The sequence below is a fragment of the Alligator mississippiensis genome, chromosome 4 (assembly GCF_030867095.1).
Source record: "Alligator mississippiensis isolate rAllMis1 chromosome 4, rAllMis1, whole genome shotgun sequence".
Classification (NCBI taxonomy): domain Eukaryota; kingdom Metazoa; phylum Chordata; order Crocodylia; family Alligatoridae; genus Alligator; species Alligator mississippiensis.
The window spans coordinates 89,194,443-89,217,691 of record NC_081827.1 but is presented as its reverse complement, the minus strand read 5'-3'; the positions used below and the strand labels follow the sequence as shown (position 1 = coordinate 89,217,691).

At 49.0% G+C, this 23,249-nt stretch overlaps 1 protein-coding gene across 3 annotated transcripts in view; it reads right to left on the bottom strand.

Moving 5' to 3' along the window:
* The window catches only part of LOC109281509 (heat shock 70 kDa protein 12B), a 60,288-nt gene that overhangs the window by 19,466 nt on the left and 17,573 nt on the right, over positions 1-23,249 (bottom strand). Inside the window, exon 1 of one of the 3 annotated variants that reach the window (XM_019480821.2) lies at positions 19,099-22,437. The exons of the other annotated variants lie outside the window; for them this stretch is intronic. The gene's annotated coding sequence lies outside the window, so the exon portion shown is untranslated. Of the gene's footprint in view, positions 1-19,098; positions 22,438-23,249 lie in introns of those variants that run through there. 3 annotated transcript variants of the gene reach the window in all.

Below are 23,249 nucleotides of genomic sequence, written 5' to 3'. Positions count from 1 at the left end.
AAAGCACCTAGTCTTTACAGACATAGAGTTACCTGAGCTGAAGTAACACGCTGTCTCTTTTGGGTATGCACGGGGCTCAGCGTGGAAACCTGCCAGGCTTAAAATGCCATTTGTGTGTTTGTTTTTTATATCTGCAAGCACCCTTAGAGTTGATGCTCCTGTCCAGAGGTGCTGGATGAGACCTGCAGATTACAATGCACTTAGGTACAGTCCTAAACAAAAAGAACCCCTGCAGAAGCTAATCACATCTATTATATAGCTTTAGTATATTCAGCCAAGTGGCAAATAACTGTACCATGACATTGCACTAATACTAGGTTTACCCCATTCTAAGGCAAGCCCTCCCTTCCCCCCCAATTTAATGTGGGGGGGAAAATGCTCCTTGTCTTAGAATGATGTACAGGGGGGCAGGTGGCTGCTATGACTTGGGCTTCAGCCCCTACCTGGGGTTTAGGCCATAGCCACAGCTGCTGCCTACTCCCTCACTTCCTCTGCACCCTGCCATCTCCCCCTGCAGCCTCTTCCCTCCCATCTCCTCCCACCGCATAGTCTCTGCTCCCCCACTTGCCCCTCTCCCTTCCCCACTTACCTTTGCTTCATGCACACTGCAGCCTGGAGCCCAGCCTAATCCCACAGCAGCAGCAAACAACCCACACAAGCTGCTATGGGTGCTGAACTAGGGCCATGCTCAGTGCCTACCCCAGGCTAGAATGGGGACAGAGCCTGTTGGCACAGACCAGGCAGTGGGGAGGGAGGTGCAGAGAGAGAGCAGAGGCTGAGGTAGGTGAGGTAGCATAGGATGGGAGAAACAGGGAGCCCAAGGCTGCAGGGGGGCAGAGGAGGCAAAGGCTTAGGCACAAGCAGGGGGAAGCTGTTTGACCTTCCCACACTACCTGCCTCTCCACTGCCTGCACCCCTGCAGCACTGGGGGAATGGATTTAAGATAACCCCCCAATAATTAGATTCGATACATGGAAAATTGCAACAAATTTATAAATTTTTCATGTACAGAATCTAATTAGTGGGAGATTGTCTTAAATTCAGGGTCATCTTAGATTCGAGTAAATTTGTAAGAACACCACTACTCCACACTAGTTCTGTGGTTCTCAACCTTTTTTTGACTCAAGCCACCCCTCCAAAATTTCTGTGAATTGAGTGGCACCCAGCTGCAAAAACTAATTTATATATTACAGCACTTATTTGCAGAGGGGCTAGGCAGTAGGGGTGGGGGATCTGTCAGGCAAGGACAAGACCTGAGCCTACACTTCTCTGCTTATCTCCTCACACCCTACTTATCTTGTTACACCTCACAGCACCCTTCAAAGGATCTGTCAGCACCCCAGGGTGCCCCAGCACCCTGGTTGAGAATCACTGCTGTTGCTCAAACTGACTGCAGGTGGTCAGAGCAGCTGGTGGCGTCGCAGCATTTCATGCTAAATATACATGTGTGTCAGTCACTGTCCTGCAAGCTGCATATGTAGAATGGACTGGCAAAAAGCTAGGGCTGTCTTTTAACTCCTTGGATGAGTAGCTATCCCTAGTCTTGTCATGGGCATAATTTGATGACCAGTAATTTTTTTCCTACACATCTCTTTCAGCCAATGTTTCATTACGGTCAGCCGAGAAAAATGTCATGAGAAGGAGGAAGAGTATAGAAAGCTGAAGGAGGAAACAAAGCCTTACAGGAAAAGTAGGAGGATTTATAAACATTTCCTCCAGAGCGTCTCTCTATGCCAATGGTTCTTGCTTCCCCTAGTGGTATAACCCCCTCTGTATCTTTAAAAGCCCACAGACCTTTCCCAGATTCCTAGCCCCTTAAAAAGGGTGTGTGCGCTACTGGAGGCTGTGACATGGTTACCCGGGGAAATAAAGCAAGTGCTGTTCTGCTCACGTTAGCTGCCACCTGTAGAATAATAATGTGAGAGTGATACCATATTTTCCTTCACACAACCTGCCCATTTTCCCCAAAACCACTTGGAGAAAATTGAAGTGTACATTTATATGCAAGGAAAAGGGCTTCACTTGGCCCTGAGCATTTGGTGGGGGGAGGGAGATGTGGAATGGCTGCAACATTACTTGCCTCCATTCTGAGGACTATGGCAATGAACACTGCCTTTACTCTCTCTCCCCTGCCACCACCAAATTTCCAGACATGTAAAAAGCACCCCCACCCCCAACTGCATGCTGGCACCTGGCCCATGTGCTAGATTGGACCTGATGTGCTGAGTCCAGAACCATGCACTGACTGTGGGACTGCATGACATGTCTGACCCAGCGTGTAGCTCCAGAGCCAGTGTGAAGTCCTGGACTTTGCATGCAGCTCCAGGGCCAGCAGCATGGTCAGATCCATTCCACCGTCCTAGAGCTGGCTTGCTGGATTGGACCTCAACACATATCCCCAGGGGCCAGCACACAGGTTTAGGCTGGTGCATGGTCCCCAGCCCTGGAGCCTACAAACCTCAATAACTTACCCATACTCCAAGGTAAGATTTTTTTTTTTTGTCTTTCTTGGGGCCTTTCAAAAATAAGGTATGTGTTATATCCGGGGGGGTGTTGTATGGGAGAATATATGATTTCCAACCCCCACCCCCGTCAGGGGGAAAAAAAACCTGGCAAACCAGGATACTTGCCTATCAGGGGAGTGTCAGGTTCTGGGGAATGCACAGTCAAGACAGAAGTTACATAGTGTTTCATGAAGTCCTTCAGGGCAGTTATTTATCACCAGGCATTTATTAGTTACTGTTCATTTATGTCTAGCACTTTGCAACATGTATACACACTTTTCTAACCCCACTTTGGCCTTAGATTTCAGTCAGTCTTGGCCAAGACGGTGAGAAGTCACAGGTCCTCTGAGGACCTGAATGACCCAAGTCGAGAGTCGGCTGTGTTGGAGAGATATCACATGCTTCAGACACAAGAGTGGGCAAAAGCCAAATATGCCACAAGCAGCTCCTCCTTTCCTTTGAGGAATACCAATAGCGGAACCATAATTCAGGTTTGTTCATCTTCATATCATAGAACTGCAATATGCAAAGGTGGACTAAGTGGTAGCATTGCAGGCCATCAGGCTGGGTCAGAGCATTTCATACTTTCATTCTCAGGTAAGATATTCAGTTGCAACTTCTTGTTTTCCAGCCCAGAGAGATGAAGCTATGAGCGTGCTGGACTCTTCTGGTATTCCAAACAACAAGTGCAGTTCTTAGTCTCGTATCTCCCACCAAGCAGGTGTCAGCCCGGCATGGTGCAGCATGTAGTCTGGCTTCCTTCCTTTAGGCCTTAATAGCAGATGAGGCTTTCTTTAAACAGGTAGAAGAATTTTCCTGATCACAGGCACTGGCTCTCATGGGGGACTTCAATCACCCTGACATCTGTTGGGAGGGCAATACAGCAGTGCACAGGCAATACAATAAGTTTTGGAGAATGTTGGGGACAACTTCCTGGTGCAAGTGCTGAGAGGCCAACTAGGGGCTGTGCTCTTCTTGTTGACCTGCTGCTCATGAACAGGGAAGAAGTGGTGGGGGATGTACTAGTAGTAACTTGAACAGGAGCAACCACAAGATGATATAGTTCAGGATCCTGAGGAAATGAAGAAAGGAGAGCAACAGAGTTAGGACCCTGGACTTCAGAAAAGCAGACTTGGACTCACTCATGGAACTGAGGGGCAGGATCCCCCAGGACACCAGTCTGAGGGGGAGAGGAGTCCAGGAGACTTTAGAGAAAACACAAAAACAAACCATCCCAATGTGTGGGAAGACTAGCAAGTGTGGCAGAATCATAGAATCGTAGAAAATTAGGGTTGGAAGGGACCTCAAGAGGTCATCTAATCCAAGCCCCTGCTCAAAGCAGGACTATCCCCAGCTAGATCATTCCAGCCAGGCCTTTGTCGAGCCAGGCTGTAAAACCTCCAAGGATGGAAATTCCACTTACACACGCAAAAGACCAACGTGGCTTAGCAGGGAACTCTTCAATAATCTAAAACACAAAAAAGAATCTTAGAAGAAGTGGAAACTTGTACAACCAACTAGGAAGGAGTATAAGAGTATTGCTTGGGAATGCAGGGATGAAATTAGGAAGCCCAAAGCACAACTGGAGTTGCAGCTAGCAGGGTATGTGAAGGGTAACAAGAAGGGATTCTACAAATATGTCAGCAACAAGAGAGAGAGCAGGGAAAGTGCGAGTCCTTTACTGAATGGGGGAGGCAACCTAGAGACAGAGAATGCAGAAAAGGCTGAAGTGTTCAATGCCTTTTTCACCTTGGTCTTCACAAGTAAGGTCAACTTCCAGACTACTGCACCAGGCAGCACAGTTTGAGGAGAAGGTGAGCAGCCAACAGTGGCAAAAAACAGATTAGGAACTCTTTAGAAAAGCTAGATGTGTACAAGTTCATGGGGCCAGACAGAATGAACCCAGGGTGCTGAGGGAGTTGACTGATGTGATTGCAGAACTGCTGGCCATCATCTTTGAAAACTCCTGGTGATCGAGAGAGGTCTCAAATGATTGAAAAAGGGCAAATACAGAGCCCATATTTAAGAAACAGAAGAAAGAGGATCCAGGAAACTACAGACCAGTCAACCTCAAAGCAGTCCCTGGAAAAAAACATGGAACCAGGTCCTCAAGGAATCCATTTCTAAGCACTTGGAGAAGAAGGTGATTAAGAACAGTCAGCATGGATTCACCAATGGCAAGTTATGCCTAACCAACCTGATTGCCTTTGATGATGAGATGAGTGGCTCTGTGGATGCAGGGAGACCAGTGGATGTGGTGTACCTTGACTTTAGCCAAGTTTTTGATAAAATCCACAACATTCTCAAAAGCAAGCTAAGGAAGTATGGGTTGAATGAATAGACTATAAGGTAGATAGAAAACTGGCTGGGTCATCAGACTCAGAGGGTATTAGTCAATGGCTCGATGTCTAGTTGGAAGCTGGTATCAAATGGAGTGCCCCAGGGGTCAGTCCTGGTGCTGGTTTTGTTCAATATTTTCATCAGTGACCTGGAAGATGGCATAGAGCACACCCTCATAAATTTTCAGATGACACTAAACTGGGGGGAGTAGTAGATACGCTGGAGATTAGGGCTAGGATTCAGAGAGACCTTGACAATTTGGAGGGTTGGACCAAAAGAAATCTCATGAAGTACAAAGACCTGCACTTAGGATGGAATAATCCCATACACCACTACAGGCTGGGAACCAACTGGCTAAATAGCAACTCTGTTGAAAGCGACCTGGGGGTTAAGGTGGACAATGAGCTGAATATGAGCCAACTGTATGCCCTTGTTGCAAACATAGCTAATGGCATACTGGTCTGCATTGGTAGGAGTGTTGCCAGCAGATCAAAGGAAGTGATTCTTTCTCTCTATTTAGCACTGGTGAGGCCACATCTGGAGTCCTGTGTCCAGTTTTGCACCCCCCCCCCCCAGAAAGGATGTGGACAAGTGGGACGGAGTCCAACAGAAGGCAACAAAAACAGTGATAGGGCTGGGGCACATGGCTTCTGAGGAGAGGCTGAGGGAACTGGGCTTATTTAGTCTGAAGAAGAGAAGACTGAGGACGATTTACAAGTATGTCAGCAACAAGAGAAAAAGCAGGGAAAGTGTGGGTCCTTTACTGAATGGGAAGGTAACCTAGTGACAGGGTGCAAAAAGGCAGCTTCAACTACCTGAAGGGGGTTCCAAAGAGGATGGAGCTGGACTGCTCTCAGTGGTAGCAGATGACAGAATAAAGAGCAATGGTCTCAAGTTGCAGCAAGAGAAGTTTAGGTTAGATATTAGGAAAAACTATTTCACTAGGGGGATAGTAAAACACTGGACCAGGTTACTCAGACAGGTTATGGACTCTCCATCTTTGGAAGATTTTTTAAGGCTTGGGCAGACAAAGCCTTGACTGGGCCAGTTTGGTTGGGGCTGCCCCTGCTTGGAGCAGGGGGTTGGACTACATGGCTTCCTTAGGTCCCTTCCAGCCCTCATGTCCTATAATTCTGTGATTCGGTGCTCTGTACCGATAACTCAGGGAGCTGATTTTGAATGCTAACTTTCTGTTCCAGTGCTGAGTGCTCTAGGGGAAAATTACCATTGTAAAAGAGGATAGAAGAGATTCACAGAAATGGGGTGAGTGCTGTCAGAGATAGGTCCCCACTGGCACTCAGTGCATCAAGTCTTCGCCTATATCTTAGTTAATTGAGGGCTTTAGCATTCAGTCACCTTGAATCCACACAAGTAAACTTACAATCAGCTGACCTCTCTGATGTAGATGAGGTTCAAATCTTGTACATTAATCAACACCATGCTTCTAGCCTAATTGCCCTTGCTATTCACTGTGGTATTATGTTTGCTGTGTAGATGGTGTTTTCCAAATGTGAAGAAAATATTAAAAATCAGTTGGCTCTAATCTCCAGCTTCCTTCAGTGTCCTGCTCTGACTGAAGCCAGTGGCGCCACCAGCAGCAAACAGGTATTTAATGTGAGAGCAGAGCAGAGCTCTGCTTGCTGCAGCCTGACTCAGACACCAGGTAGCATGGCTGTGTCTGCCAGCCCTCTAGCATTTCATCCTCACTAGGGAGATTTTACTGAGGTGTCTCCCTGTTAAAACTAGTTCACCTTCACCAGCTGGATGTTCGGATGCAGACAGGCAGTTTCTAGTGGAAACAGTTGTGAGCTGTGAAGGGCAGGCAGCAGGGAGGGGAGAGCTCTCATTCTCTTCCCCTTGTTATTGGGGTGACAGGAGACTGGACCCAACTAAGATGTGTCATGTGACTGAGGGTGCAAGAGCAGGACTCTTGGACCTAATTTTAAACTAGCTGCACAGAGCTCTAGGGCAGTCTAATTTGCCATGACTTCTGTGACTGCAGGAGAGCCATAAACTGGGAGTTTAGATCCCACTGTCACTGGAAGGTGCTTACCAGCACAGCCTTCCTAACCCTTTGTCTCTATTTGGGTGCTTGCCCAAGTCCTTGCAAGTAGAAGTTGTCCCATCACCACTGGAAACACATCCCTTTAACAGGGTCAATAGTCAGGAAATATATTATCCCTATTTCACTTCATCTGCTTTGTTCCTTTGGTTTGTAGACCTCTGAGCTGGTAAGAGAGATAAGGAATCACCTTAGAAATCTCTATTTTAACTACTCAGAAGCCACATACAGACAACAGGGTGAGGTGAGTAAAAACAAAGCCTGAAGAAGGGGAGGGGGACCCATTTTCACCCATCTCTGAAACTCCAAGAGTCTTGTGTCCTGTATGTTCCTTTCCAACTCTTCCTTGGGGAAGAGGTTCTCCGAACCCCAAGAATACACTTACCCATCTCTACTTTCCTCTATCTCCTTTAAAAGCTTCATGTTGGGAAAAGCTGAGCTGAGAAGCTCTAAATCAGAGGTCAACAATGTTTTTGGGCAGAGTGCCAAAAAACCCACATCCTCAACTTGTAAGATGTTGGTGTGCCAGCAGTGAATGGTGGGGGAGCTGTGAGGGGCCCAATTCTTGTTGATGCAGCACAGTCCCAGCCCCTTCCCCGCCATCCACCCCAAGGCATGCATGCACCCACCACCAGCAACAAGGCAAGCTGGGGCTTTGCAGACCCTGGTGCAGCTGCATGCAACCTCCTGGCTGCCTGCCACAGCCAACCCAGGCTCTGAGCAGGCCCCTGCAGCTGGCCACAGAGCTCAGGTGGCTTCTCCAGCAGGCATTCATCTGCTGCCAGCAGTGAACTGGGCCGGATCTCCATGAACCCTCCTGTAGCTGCTCACAGCAGCCTGCAGCTGCATGCCAGTAGCTCAGGCTCCATGGCCACTGGCAGGGGCCTGCCCAGAGCCCAGGCCAGTTGTGGCATACCAAGCAAAATGGCTTCATATGCCACACTCTGGCACCCATGGCAGGGGTCACTGACCCCTACTCTACATGTTCCTCCCTTGGCCCCTATTAATGCGAGTACAGGCTTCAGAAAGGCAGCTAGCGATAGTCTTCTGAGAGCAGGATATATACTCTGATGCTTTGCATAGGACTGTGACAGTGGGTGGGTGGAACCCTTCTAGCAACAGTGATCCAGGTCTCTGATACTCCAGCTACCTGCAGCTGAGGGGGCATTTCCTACAGCTCAGCCTTGTCCAGCCTTCTGCAGAGCTCTGAGTCAGTGTAAGGGGAGAAAAAGCATCCCCTGGCAGACCATGGAGCACGAGGAGCTGGCATGGAGAGCTGTGCGAAATACTCTGCCAGTGCAACAGGTGCTCTATCGCTGGGGACTCTCTCGGTCCCCCAAGTGCCCAAGGGAGCTCTGCGATGAGCCCGAGTCAGTGACACATGTGCTATGGGACTGCTTTTACACACAAAGGGCGTGGGGGAAGGTGACTACCTATTTGAAGGATACGGGAAGGGGAACGGGGGTCACTTCCAGAAATGTTCTCTATGGTTTATCAGAGGGGACGGATGGGACATGGAGGGTGAGCATTTTAATCACGTGCACCAAAGTAGCACTTTGGAAAGTACGCTCCTTGTTGGCTCTAAAGGGGTGGTGCTTTTCCATGATGGAGTGTCTGCAGTTAGTAATGCATGAGCTGCACTTCTATAGAGCTAGGGAAAGAAATACGAAAGAAGGAGGGGAGGAAAAATTCTGGCAAGAGATGGACTTCAGGGGGTTGTTTCAGCCCAGCACAGGTATAGGCTAAACTAAGAGTCAGCATTGTGAGTAGAAAAGGCTGGCTAGGGTTGTACATGGGATAGAGACAACAAGAGACCTATATTGCACTCAGTGTTCTCGCTTTCCTTTTTTTTTTTTTTTTTTTGGGGGGGGGGCGTACAAGATGTCTAATATGATATGTGTAATATGTGTTAGATAGCCAATACTCAGGGATGTTGTATATATTGTGTACAAATGAGATGACGTGCAATATGATATCAATTCCGATGTTTTGTATTATGTTATTTGAAATGTTGTATTACCCTTTTGTGAGGTGCCTCTGTTTGGGGTCGTTTTGAGTCTTTTGTTATAGTATGGTTTTCTAATAAAATGTTTTATAAAAACAAAAACAAAAACAAAAAAAAAAACCTCTCTCACACACTGTCTACTCTTGATTTTTCAGGCTGCTCTTCCTGATGACATGGAGAAGTCAGAGGCAGTTGTAAAGTTTGCAGCAGAGTGCTACAGAGTTTACTCTTTGTTGTTTCTTCAGAACCCACCCATTACAGCTGTGTGGCCCAAAGAGCCAGTCTCACCACTTTACATACAACACGTGGACTTAAAGAAGTTGGAGGGCACTAAATCAAGAAAATTTCTGTGGTCAATACTGTTTTCTGAGGGAAACTTGATTAAAAATGGTGTAGTATATGATTAAAAGTAGCAAGTGTTTCCAGTATAACAGCTGTTTACAGTAAAACATTCAGGCATAAAGAATAGAAAAAAAGAATAGAATAGAAAATAGAAAAAAAATAGACTAAAAAATAGAAAAAATAGAAAAAAAATTAGAAAAAAAAATTGAAAAAAAGAATAGAAAGAGGGTGAACCAGCAGTCTTGCAATGTGTGCCCCTCTCGCTGAGGAAATGCCTGAACCTTAGCTCTGCTACTAAAAATACCCTTGAATAGGGATATGTAAGAGGGTTTGGTATTTATTAGAAATCTTCAGATATCTCATGAAAAATGTTCTTCCTTGAAATAACTGTACTCCTGCCTGTCTCCAAATTGCTTGTTCCTTACTGTTTTTAAGCACTCCTTGCATGAAAACAATTTCTTTGTTAAAAAAAAAAAAAGTGCATCATCTGTACTTATTTTCCACTTATGGAGCCACAATGCTGGTAAGATGCTGTCATGACTGTCTTCACAGCAACTGTGATACAACTTCAGATGTTGATTTCTGTTAAAGAACAAGTCCCCTGTTTGCTGGATCTGGAAATGTATAATCCTCGTGCTCAAGATTTGCTAAACTCACTAGATTCACACAGAACACGAGTATGTATAAATGTAAGTAGCTTGAACATCAAAGGAGGATTGGAGCCAGCATGTCTGCAGCCTTGTAGACATAACAGATATGCACTCAGCTCTGAGGAAGGGGTAGATACGAGTAACCTTGCTGTTGTGTTTTTCCAAAGGTAGCCCTAAAAGGGGCCATGGGGCTTCCAGAACTGCTTTAATCTTCTCCTGAGATTTATGTATCTTAGGGGTGCTTGTACATGTGATGAAAATTGCCCTTTTTTGTGACTTAACTGAGTTACAGTTTTCACGTACAGGTTTTTCTTGTAATTTCAATGTCTTTTTGGTGATTCAAAATAAAATACATCCTGATGTATTTTAGTTTGAATTGCCAGGAATTAAATTGATGCATCCACGTATCTGTCACGTGAAAACAAAAATGTACTCAACGACATTTAATGAGCCCCTTCGTCCACCAGATGTTGCTTCAAATTGCAGATAGGAGGGGAAGAAGATACCTGCAATTTTTAGGTAATTGGGGGTAATGTTTTTCTTCGGACACCAGATGTTGCGGTCCCCCCAGCCCGACACTAATCAATCTTTGTTCTCCTGTACGGACACCTGCACCCCCTCCCCCCCCCCCCACTCCTTCAGCCATGACATGGCCAGGGTGACAACAACACTATCACCCCATAATCTGCCCCCAGGTCCATCCAGGAATGAAGAATTGCTTAGCCACCTAAAGGGGTAAGGGATACAGAGTGATACCTGTATTGGTCTACAGGCAAAAGGAATCAGAACTCATGGTAGAGGTGATATCTTTTATTATACCAACTCGATATTTGCACCAGAAGAAATTATTTGCAAGTGTGACACAGATTGTGCCTGCCACTTTAAGGGCTTGAGCAGGCTGCAGATCAAGTGGGAGCAGACCCAATCACAAGGGTCAGATGGCACCTAGGAGGCTGCCTGATTGGTATAGGGCTAGGCAGTCAGGCTGTAAGACAGGCCCTGAGTGCAGAGCGGGCAGTTGCTTCAGGGAGCCAAAGGATGAACGTCGGCAAGCCAGAGATCTGCTGCTCTTAGATGGAGGAGGTTCCTGATCCTGGGGCATGACCTGAAACTGCACCCTGCTGGGTTGGATGGTGCGGTGGGGCTGCCTGTGGCTGGGCAGTCTCCAGCAAATGCCACACCTGTACCTCCCTAGTGAAAGGCAAGTATGGGGCGCTGGGAGCACACCCTGACAGAAAAGCACAGGGCCAAGGCCCACAGAGTGGGGCCTGAGGCCCACGGGGCACAAGCCCCAGAAGCCCCAGTGAGGGGGCGGAGTGAGAGCCAGAGGCCAGTAGAGCAGGGCCCGTGAAGGGGGCCCTCAAGAACTGTGCATAGGCTGGCTGGAGTAGAGGCCCAGCACAAGTGGAACAGCAGGCCCAGGACAGGCCCGGATTAACTATGTGGTACACAAACTCAGAAGGCAGACCTGTATGGGGGAGAGGGCTAGCTGCCAAGAACCTACCTATAAAACCTCAACTGGTCAATGCTGGGGCCAGGACCAGGACGGTCAAAGGGCCTGAGCACCCACTGCAAGGGATGGCCATAGCTAGAGGCTTGGAGTCCTGATTGGCCTAGAGGCAAAGCCAGTGAGTCAAGTGGGCAGACTGCCCTAGACAGGTGGATGGTCCAATGATTGGATCGGCTTCGAGATGGCCCCATCACAGCAAACTTTCAGGCGCACGTACCCTCACTTTCATTTGCCTTCAGAGCAAATGGCTCCCTCCTGATCACAGGATTTTAGCCCATATCTTCCATGCACAAGCTTACCCCATAGTTAGATCCATGGCAGCAGGCAGTCCTTAATGAGATCAGCATTGTCACCCTATAATCTGCCCCTGGTTCAATCCAGGAATGCTTAAAGGGGGCACCCTGGACTACTTTCATTTGCTCTTCAGTCAGAGCAAATGGCACCCACCTTCTCACAGCACTGGCTGCAGCCCATGGCTGCTGCCACACTTCTAATTTTTTTTTCTTGTGCTGCCTGGTGCACCATTCATGATTGCACAAGGTCACTCCACTGTCAGACCCATGGCAGCAGGCAGCCCTTAATGAGAATGGTATTGTCATCACCATATCTGCCTTTCAGACACCCTTAGAGCAATTTCCATACCACTGAGTGAAGCCCGTAGCCACCACGCTTCATAAAGTTCTTTTTTTCCCTTGTGCTGGCTGCCACGCCAGTCACAATTGCACAGGCTCACCCCACAGTCAGACCTATGGGTGCTCCTACAATGGCAGCAGGCAGCCCTTACTGACAACACTGTCATTAGGATTACCGTATTTCCAGTTTGAAAAAAAAAGTGCCCTGGTCCAGCCCATTCCATTGTCCCTCACTCCAAGCCACAGCCCCCTGAGCCATCCTGCTGCCCCTAACTTGTGACCCAGGCACCCTTGGCCCTGCCAGTGCCCCTCACTCCCAACCTGCAGTACCCTGCCCCCCTGTGCATGCTGTTGCCACTTGTGGATTTACTGTTTTTTCCAGTTTTACAAGTTAAGCCACCCTTCCTAATGTTGCAAACAGCTGTTGATTTGGCAGTGATAACAACAAAGCCAGGAACAAAGTCTGGGAGCCTGGCCTGGTGATCTCCTAATGGCACACACTGAAAGAAGAGAATAGAAAAGGTTTTTACCTAATTAACCTTTATTGATTTATTAAGCATAATTTACATAAATAACCAAATGTCACAGCATTTACAAGGTAATCGTTATCAAGAAGCAGTACTCTTCAACTTTTTAAAACTCAGGCAATATGCAATGAGTTTTATTACAAGAACTTTTATACCAGCAAGCAATAACCATAGGCATTGTTTATGTTTAAATCAACAAAGAAGTGATAACAGATAATCAGCGACTATCACTGCATATAAGCAATACTGGTTTTCTATGTTTCCAAACTGGACTGCCCCTCTCTCTCCCTTTCTCATGAATGTCTCCTGACGCATTGCCCGAATGACACTTGGCCACAGACATGACGTGCCTGCCTTGCTATCTCCTGCAACCCACACCGTGCAGGTACTGATGGCACTGACAGTCCTATCTGTCCAGGCATCGTTAACAGGCTTCCTATGTGATCTGGGGTTTTTTGGCAGCAGCAGCAGCAGTGCAACAAGCAGTGCTGGAAATCAAAGACTGTGGGGAATTATTCTGTGCTCTGCAAATCAGACGAGTGGATAAGAAGTGTTTGAGAAAAACCACCGAGAAGGGCTTGCCTGCCTGTCCAAGTTGTTGGACCGCAGGCTCTGAATGGCTGCAAACAATTCACCAGCAGGGCCTCCTGCTTGGCGTTGCCCTTCACCTTCCTGCATGACGATCCAACCCCTTCCCCCCCACCACCACCTGTCAGTTTAGCTGTCAGTTGAATGAAGCCCTCCGCCCCTCTCCCCATCATGTCACATCCCAGTCTAATCACAGGTGTCAGTTCACTGCAATTGCCTGCCCCCTCCTTCACGTCACAGCCCAACCTAATCTCAGGTGTCAGTTCAGATGTCAGGTGACTTAAAGGTTCCCCATGGCTTAACATACCAGTTGTGGAGAATGATGTCCCCAGTCTCTCCTCTTCAGTGGACTTGCCAAGGGCCAGTACTAGCGAACTGCCACTGTTTTCCTTGCTTGAGACACCAGGACTCTCAGTCAGACCCGTGGCTGGTGAGCTCTCAGGAGCAAAGGATGGCCTGGATACCTCTAGTTGTCTCGTTGCTTGGCATTCGAGCACCTCCATTAACAGTTGCAGGTACTGATATTGTGGCATGTTACGCATGGGGGTGCCCTTCTGCTGAGCTCTTGCTACTTCACATCGGAAAGCAACTCTCATATTCTTGGCCTTTACCTTGTACTGGACCGGTCTTGTTGTGCCCCCGCTAGTCAAGTCTCCTGGACACATCCAAGAAGATGTGCAAGTTTGCACTCAGGCTGTTGCCAATGCTGAAGTGGATTAACACCTCAGGGTCCCCCAGCACCCACACCAGGCTCTTAGTTTCTGCATAGGACCAAGCTGTTCTAGTCTTATGCACGCTGTGGCAAAGTGGAGTCCCTAACTAGCCACAGAGCTAATTTCCCACCTGCCTCTGGGCATGCCACCCACCTGTCTTTCCTGCCATGCCTTGTTGTAATTAATTAGGTTGTTAATTAAGGTGGGAGGCTGCCCATTTTACACCCCGATTTTGCGGGAGCTATCCATGACTCTGTTCCACCCCTACACCATGGCCCAAGCCTTGCAGATGGCATTTCAGGCAGTTGGCTCAACCGTGCCCTTTGCCCATTAGTTGTGGCCCCACTCATGGGACCTTCAGCTTCCATATAAGCCCTGGCCCTGTCTCAGGCCAGTTGGGACCCCAAACTTCTTTGCTTATCATGGGCATCCCTCACAGGGGGCCCCTGGCCCTTTTGACCCTTCCGGTCCTGGCCCTAGCATTGACCAGTCAAGTCCCTTGGTTGGGTTTACACCTCCTGCCTGCACTTAGGGATTGGGGTCCCCCATTCCCAGCTCAGGTGCTTCTAGAAGTGTTCTTGGCCCTGCGGGGCTCACTCCCCAGCAGGCTCAGGCACTTCCTAAAGCTTACCTGACCTACCCTGCTCTGATGGCCCACCCAAAGGTGAGGGCAGGGGTTAAGGCACCCCTACCCGCCTTTCACCGGGGTGATCGCTGGCCTGGCATTTCTTGGGGGCTCCTGCACCACTGAGAGCCCCACCAGGCCACCCACTCCCGGCAGGGTGCAGTTTTAGGTCATGCCTGGGACCAGGAGCCTCCAAACCATCCCCTACAGCTCCTCCCTTACCTCCAGGATGTTGTAGTCAGCCTAGCTTGCCAGCAGCAAAATTATATGGTTATAAAGGCAGTCAGGGATCTAAAATGGCTGCCGTAATCAATCACCTGGTGGCAGCTTGGCTCGGGCCTTAAAGTGGCAGGCACCAATAGTGCCCTGCCACAACCCTGGTTGGCTCTTTTCTCTCCCTAGTCTGCTCTCTTTTCTCCTCGGCGTCAGACATCTCAGATCAATAAGGGGTACCTGTACCCAAGCTTCTGTGTCCTCAGTTTATAGGTCTCTTGTTGAGCAGGTCAAGAAGAGTTCAACACCCCTAGCCCTCGTTTTGGTGCAAAAGGTTTGCACGACAAACATGCTGGCACCATCCTGGCAACTTTGTTTCTTTCGGGCATATTTGCTTCAGGCGTTTTTTTTTTTTTAATTTTTGGCATCTAAAATGTGTTGACGGTAGGGGTGCACCAATAGAGTATTTGGAGCCAATACTGATAGCTGATTTTTAAGGAGACATATCGGCCAATACCAATCCATGTGAACCCCCTAGGCGTCGCCCCTGATCGTGAGCGACTGGTCGATCGGGGAGCCCCTGACAGTCAATCTCAGTCTGGCTAGTCCCCCCAGACTGAGATCAACTGTCAGAGGCTCCAGGATCAGTGGAATGCATGTGGGGAGTGACCGGGACACAGTCTGAGAGGTAGGAGTGGCAGGACACACATGGCTGAGCTGAGCCATGCCCCCTGCCACCAGGACCAGCTAGGCGAGTGGGACGATCCCCCTCCATGCCCCTGCCACCAGGTGAGTGCTGCCCTGGCCTGGCTGGGCCAGGGGAGGGTCCAAGCCCAGGAGGCTTGTCCAGGTGCGTGGAGGACTCCCGCCACTGCACACACCCCAGCAGAGGCCCTGGGGAGAGCATACTCCCCCATCTGTGCGTGGGGTGAGATGGCTGCCACTGCACACTGAGATTTGTGCTCAGAACCCCACTCAGTTGGCCTGGGAGAGGCCTGACACCATGTGCGTCCCACTGCCAGGAGAGCAGGGGATGAGGTTCAGTCCAGTGGTGGGACACACATGGCATCAAGCTGCTCCTGGGCCAGCTGCAGCGGGTCTTTGGGCACAAAGCCCAGCCCACAATGGCAGCCGCCTCCACCGCACACAGATTGGGAGGCATGTGACCCCCAAAACACTGGGCAGCATAGGCAACTGCAGCAGCTGTGAGAGGGAGTGGGACTGAAGCAGGGGCAGGCCCTGCATGGGCAGGGCATAGGCCAGAGCCATGAGCAGCTTGTTCAGGGGGCACAGGGAGAAGGGGCATGCAGCCCACAAGGGCACAGGGAGTGTTTGCCCCTGAATCTGCATACTGTCTGGGCCAGCTGTTGCTGTGGACTAGGGCCAGGGTGGCGTCAGGTTCTTCCTGGGGGGCTTGTCCAAGCTGCTTCACAAGCGAGGGTCTATTTGTGCCATGGGCCTCATGTAACAGGGAACCCTGGCCCTGTTACTATGAGGCAGGGCTGCCCCTTTAAGACCAGAGGCTATAGGAACACCAAGTAGTGGGAGGGTAGGGGTTAAAAGCCCAACCACCCAGGCTGGTCAGCTGACAGGAAGGGGATAGGGCTCTGGGCACATATAAACCCCAGGGCCAAGGCTGGCAGGAGAGGTCTCTGGCAAGCTGCTAGGGGGAGGGAGCTCCTGCATGGTCAAACTACCCAGGAATGCTGTGGCTGCTGGCCAGACTGTTGATATGGCTAATGAGGCTCCAGGAGTCTACAGGGTACACAGAGCTGGGAGGTACTCAATACTTGAGGAGCAGTTTGAGGTTTTAAAGAGCCAGAGTGTGGCTTGTAGGATTCATATTATGTTTTAGCCCAGGGGCTCATAAGTTGCTGTTTTATCCGGTGGATGGGGCTGAGGCTATTGGGGAGAAGGAGACCTCATTGGGGCACACTACTGTGCAGAGCCTCAGTGCCAGGGGGCACAGTGACGGGGGTGAGCAGGCCCCAGCGCTGGGGGCGGGGGGGGGGGGGCGCAGCAACGGTGGGGTGAGCAGACCCCAGTGACAGAGGGTGCAGGTCAACATCTGTATACTATTCACGAGGTGTGGGCCACCGTGTAGGGGAGGTTTGGAGTGGTGGATAGCAACCCCTAGTGTCAGGGTACCAAATAGGCAGCCTCCCACCTAAGTAACATCATAATTATTGTTCTATCAAGGCATGGCAGACAAGAAAAGTGGGTGGGCAGCCCAGAAACAGAGGGTCAGGCTAATATTAGATAGGCCCAGGGATGGACCCCTGTCACACCTCGGCTGTGCTGCAGGCCGGACAAAAGACACCACTGCTGAGCACCGCTGCTGTCCCACTGCTGTTTTATTGCTCTGAGCTGCCAGTCCCAAGCTGGGGGTGGCCTGTGTCAGCCATGTGGTGCTGGGGACGGAGGTGGGACTAAAGCAGGGCAGCTTCCTGGGAGCAGCAGCTTGGGGCAGGTGGCAGTAGTGCTGGGAGGAGAAGTTGTGGGTGAATTTTGGGGTGCCTGTAGCCCTGTTCCCAGATTTAGAACCTGGGCTGGAGCAACGCACAGCGCAGCCGTGCCATTTTTTAAGCTCCCTCTTGGTCCGAGTGGATGGCATGCAGCTGATGACATCAGCCCAGTGCACAGCCATGAGAAATTTAAAAGGTACTGAGGGTGCCAGAGGAGGAAAAGAGGGGAGAACCTGCTCTGGGCGGCTACAGCCGAGTTGCAGAGACAAGGCAGCGGCAATAGAGCTGCCAAAGAGGGGAGAACCCCATCTGGGCGTGAACTAGAATAGAGCAGGGAGAGGAGGAGATAGGCTTGGCACCACCACACCTTTTTTTTTTTGTAGCTCTGTTCTCTCTCTGGGGCTTGAGGGAGAGAGCAACCACGCCAGGCAGTATAGAGAAAAAAAGTCATTGTAGAGGGGGTGTCTTTTCTTTATTATTGAATTCTATTTTGACAAAAATAAAAAAGGAGAAAGTAGGACAAAATTGGATTGATTAAAGTCCCATGGGGTGTGGGTTGGTGGGGTTGTCCACAATGGAGGAGCCCTGACCCTTTTGTTAAAAAGAAAAAGGAAGGGGAAAACATATAGTAGACTAGATGGCTGAGAGAGACTCTGAGTTCTGCTCCCAAGTACTAGAGGTAACCCAGGAGAAGTGAACACATTGGAAGAGCAATGAGTGGACCTGGACTGAAGCCTAAAGGCTGTAGCAGCTGTCAAGCATCGTAAGTCATCATCAATGGTGGTTGGTGAGTGGATGGGGTATAGGGGAGGCAGAGCCCCACATCAACCTCAGTGACACCGTGAGTAACCTCAGACAGGAGCCTAACTAAGGTCACGCTGAACCCCTCCTTTAGCATAACATCAAGGCGTGGCAGACACCTTAGGGAGTGAGTTGGGGAATGGGCCCCACCTGGGAGGTTACATAGTGATCCACAAATCTAGCAGAGGCGTGACAAGTTAAAATAAAGATTTAAATGCATACAGTTCCTTCTGGATGTGGCATGTTTTCTTTCATAGGCGGAATGATGTGAGAGTCTATGCAGTTTGGGGGTGTGGGAGGAGATCAACATGGCTTGGCGTGGGGAACCCTGCAGCCAGTTATGGCTTCAAGGGGAAGCTTTTCAGGAGTGAGGGAATTACTGGTTTGCTGGCACCCCCTGCTGTAACTGAGTGCCAAAGAGATCAGTGGGGTGGATTGTTATGTGGCTCCCCCTGCTGTAATTTAATGTGAATTGTGCACTTAGCTGAATTTGATTTAAAGGCTGTCACCTGTAAACATTTATGCATTGATTTAAAATAAGTCTTTTGAAATTTAATAAACCTATGCATTTAATTTAATGAGACTTAAACCCTATTACGTGTACCAGTGCCCTTGTACATCAATAACATGTCCACAATAAGTAACTGTCTCTGAAAAATGTGTTTTGCATGATTTGCTCACAGGTCGCGTCCTTCTAGACATTCAAATACTTTCTTTAAATTTCCCAGATGTTCTTTGTCATTTTCACCAGTCACAATAATGTCATTCAGGTAACACTGTGTCCTTGGACTGCCTTGTGACATTTCATCCATTGCTGACATATAGCAAGAGAAGCAGCAATGCCAAACACTAACCTATTCTACTGGTATAACACTTTTTGCATGTTTATGGTTAGATAAACCTTTGAATCATCTTCTACTTCCACCTGCAATTAAGTTTGGGAAAAAACAATTTTGCTAAATCTTTGTCACCTTGCTAATGTGGCAAAAAAATCTTCAGTTTGAGGTAGGGGATTGTGAAGGCGTGCGAGAGAGTAAACAAAAGCCCTGGGCAGTGGAGGTCAGGAGAAGAAAAGCAGCCAGCAGCAACAGAAAGGGAAAGTGAAAGCAAGCAACACTTACAGCATAGGTGGCTGGTAGGGCTGTAGCTGGAGACCAGAAGGGAAGAGAAGCAATCACCACACTTCCAGAGCAGTATCTCGCTACGGATTGGAGAAGGAAAGCTGCTCAGAGGTATTTCTGGCCCCAGAGAGGGGCAGCAGGGGGTTGATTCCCTGCAAGCTACAGAGAGAGAAACAGCTAAGCATTCAGCAGGCAAGTGTTGCACACCCTGCTGGAGCAACTCTGCCTGTGTGACCCAGAGAAGGAGGCAGGCAGAGGCCTGCCCACACAGGGCTTCTGATAATCCCTGGAGCAGAGACAGATCAGGATCTGGGAGAGAGGCCAGAAGAATTGCTGTTCTCAGGTTAGAGCCTTGCTGCACATGGGAGAGATCCCACTGGGACTGTGAACACTCATGAGTAAGCCAGGGCAGGCCTGTGCAGAGCAGTGACTGGATTAAATGTTTTTTTTGTTGTGATTTGGACATGAGAGCCTGACCCCAGCTGAAGGGGACATGGACTGGGTCTGACTAAGAGACTGAGAGAGTCGGGTTTTGCTTTCTTTTGGATATTAGAGTACAGGCCCCAGGTGAAGGGGACATGGACTGAGTCTAAGAGACTGAGAGCAGTCAGGTTTTGCTTTCTTTGAATATTGGAGTACGGGCCAAGGCCGGCCCTTGGAAGTTTACGGTCACCCTGGTGGCTGCGGGCAGAACAGTAGAGCAACAGGTAGCATTAAGATCTGGCTGCAGAGAGCTACGAGTTCCATCTGGAGAGGCTAGGGTCGGATAAAGGGGAGGTTTGGAGCCCCACAGAAAAAAACGGGTTGAAACTTGGTAGGATCACCTTGGGCATTGCCTCCCAGCAATATAATATCATCAAAGTCATGGCAAACAAGAAACATAAGACCAGCTTCCTGGCAGACCAGGTGATCCGAAGCCAAGGTCCACCCTGTCACCGCCTGTGACAGCTGCAGTGGCAGCCTGAGCTGCCATTGTCACAGGGATGTTTAGCAACTTTCAGTAGAAGGTGTACCATAATTTTTAGTCTCCACACACCCTTACTGCCTCATATTATAGACTTGTCCTACTCACTCCAGGCTACATTTGAAAGTTTGCTTGCCTTGAGCACCTTAGAAGCCTGCTTTAATACAGTTTCTAACTTGTTCAACTGTTTTTTCAGGGACCTTCAAAAGTGTCTGCAGCATTTTTACAGAATCCCTGTCCAGAGGAATCTCTTTTAACCATTCATGATCCCACATGTCCTCCCTTCTTCAGTGACCTATAGGTCTAAGAGGCATTGCTTCTTATTCATATATTCTACTGACATAACCCCCTCCATTGGCATGATCTTTTCTTAAACTCCATTTTAAGCATTTTCCCTGCAACCCAAGTGTCAGCCAAACGATTGATTTATCACCTTGTCCACATTATATAGACCCAAATTAGCTACTCTACTCTCATTAGCTACTCTCATTAGTTGTATCACTCCTGCCCCTAGCTATTATAAGTACATTATTATTCAACATTCTATCCTGCATTCTGTTCTCTTCCTTATTTCTTTTTTGCACAGCACACTGCTTGGATATGTCCCTATATATTACACTTTTGGCAGTAGAGTTCCTTAAACCAGTAGTTAGCTGGGGCGAGGGACCTTCTTCTTTACCAATAGCACATTCTAGGATGCTGCCAGGGGTCAAAAAAAACCCACAGAAAAAACAAACAGTGCAGTGTATGCTGGGGCAGTGAGTGCTGCTGAAAAGTAGAGCCAGGCCACCCAGAACCATACTCTGCTGCCAGCCAAACGCTGCACAGCAGGATCACAACCTCTGCAGGCCCCGGGAGGCCCCCGAAACCCCAGGTAAGGCTGCTAGGGCCAGCACAGTGCTGGTGCAAGGTGCATCACTGCTAGTTGTCCCTGGGGGACCAAACGTCTACACACATGTGGATGTGTCCACAGGGAGCATCCACACATGCAGGCACGTGCACTTGCAGCAGCTCAAATAGCAGTGGCAAAAATTTGTGCTGGAGATTTGTGTCTCAGCATATGTGCCTGAACATGTACTTTGGTGTGGTGTAAATTGTGCCACTTGGGGCAAACCTGACCCTGCCCAGCTGCTCTGGGATCTTCAGCCCAGGGGACCTAGAGTCTGGGGCCAGCACAGCAATATAAAAAGCTTCCCTGGCAAGCAGCTCAGGACTACTTGCCCTCAGGAGCTTCTGAGGCCAGTTGGTATCTGGGGACACTAGCACCTTGTGCCAGCTGGACTGCTAAAGCAGTCCTAACCTAGAGTGGCCCCTGCACCATCTACCCACTGCAGCAGTCTGGCAATAGGGGCTGCTACCTGGCTGTCACCTGCTGCCACCTGTGACAGCCTGCAGCCCCATGACTGCACACCTGCCAGACCAGGACAGGGACCTCACTGCTGCCTGAACTGTGGTATGGGCACTGCAGCAGAGCATCCTTCACCTCTGGGCCAGCTGCAAGGGGGCTGTGTCTGCACAGTTGGCCTTCATGAGAAACTGCTGTTATGTCTTCTGGTACCCCCACCCTGCCATCTGGGCAGCTATCACCCAGAAGATGTGCTCGTCACAGTGGCCCACTTTGAACTGTCAAAGCGTGTCCTCCTGGCCCCAAATGGCCAGGTCAGCCACTTTGTCTGCCCTCCAGCTGGGTCCCCAGTGCTGGCCTTGGGCAGGGTCCTCTGCCCGAGTCTTGCCGCTTGTCTCACCAGAAGAAATCCTGGTGTTCTCTGTTTAAAAATTGCAAATTCTCTGATAAAAATATCCAAATTCTCTCACTAAAATATCCAAAATCTGTGTTCTTCCATGATTAAAATGAAACACTGCTATATAGAGAGAGAAATCAGTTGGGCAATGTTTCATTGATAAAATTGTAAATATAAAGAAATTTGGAAACCTACCAATGCCTCTATCATCATAATAAAATGAAGTCTAAATATCTATACACTTTTGCATTTCCTTTTGGTTTTTCTGTCATAGAAAAAATCAGAGCTGCCCCTGCCCCCTTGGCTTACCAGGATGTGGGGCACTGAGCAGCGCTGATATGCCAGTGTTGCCCTGTGGGGTCAGGCCAACTCTCAGGATCTCCATATTGTGCTGTTAGACAGGAGGATGTGATACAATTGCACATATACAAACACACAAATTAATTGGATGCACACACACACACACACACACACACACACACACTCTACCAGCTCAGGCTCTACACATCCAAACTAACCTAGGCACATGCATACCTATCACCAATTCAAGCACATACACTATACACCCCAAAAGTTAGACAAAAATTAATTGTCCGTACCCACAGTACACATATCACTAATTCATATATCATACACACAATGACATATATATATATATATATATACACACACACACACACTCACCAGTTCACACACATACAACCCACCTACACATAGGTAAGTTCCTAACTTGGATGGCACAGTATGTATGTGTGTGCTTGGGATACCTGGGATACTTGGGGGAAGGTTAAGGTGAGAGAGAGAGAGTTAAAGTGTAGGGAGTGAAAGTTGCCAGAACTGAGATTAGAACCAGGGCTACTTAAGGTAGATTGGGGCTGGAAACTGAGGCAGACAACTGAGATATTGGGGGAGGTGGGGTGCAGATAAGTGGTGGCAAGGAGGAGACAGCCAGGAAAGAGAGAAAGAGGCAGAAACCTGGGAGCTTGGGGCTGGAAACAGACTGACAGCTTAGAGACTGGGGGGAGCAGATAAGTGGTGGCAAGGAGGAAGAGTCAGGAAACAGACAAAAACCCAACTCAGGGTTTCAAAATAACAGGTTTATTAAACAGACAACACACTACACAGCCCCATGAAGTTATTGGTTCCCACACATACACACACACACACACACATACACAAGCACTCACAATGGCAGCAGGAGAAAAAGGCTCAGTGGAAGAGTTGGGGTTGGTCCTTGGTTGAAAGCGGGGGGGTGATAGCTACCTATCCAGGCTGGAAAGGGGTCCTTGTCCAGAAGGTGTTGTCCAGAGAGGGGTTGCCGGCAGGGCCTCTGGGTGGATAGGTTGTGTGGCATAGTGCTGGTCCAGATGGAGAGGGTGTCTCAAAGAGTCAGTCTTCACTACCTGTGGTGGCGGCATGCCTCCACAAGCACGAGAGGAGGTAAG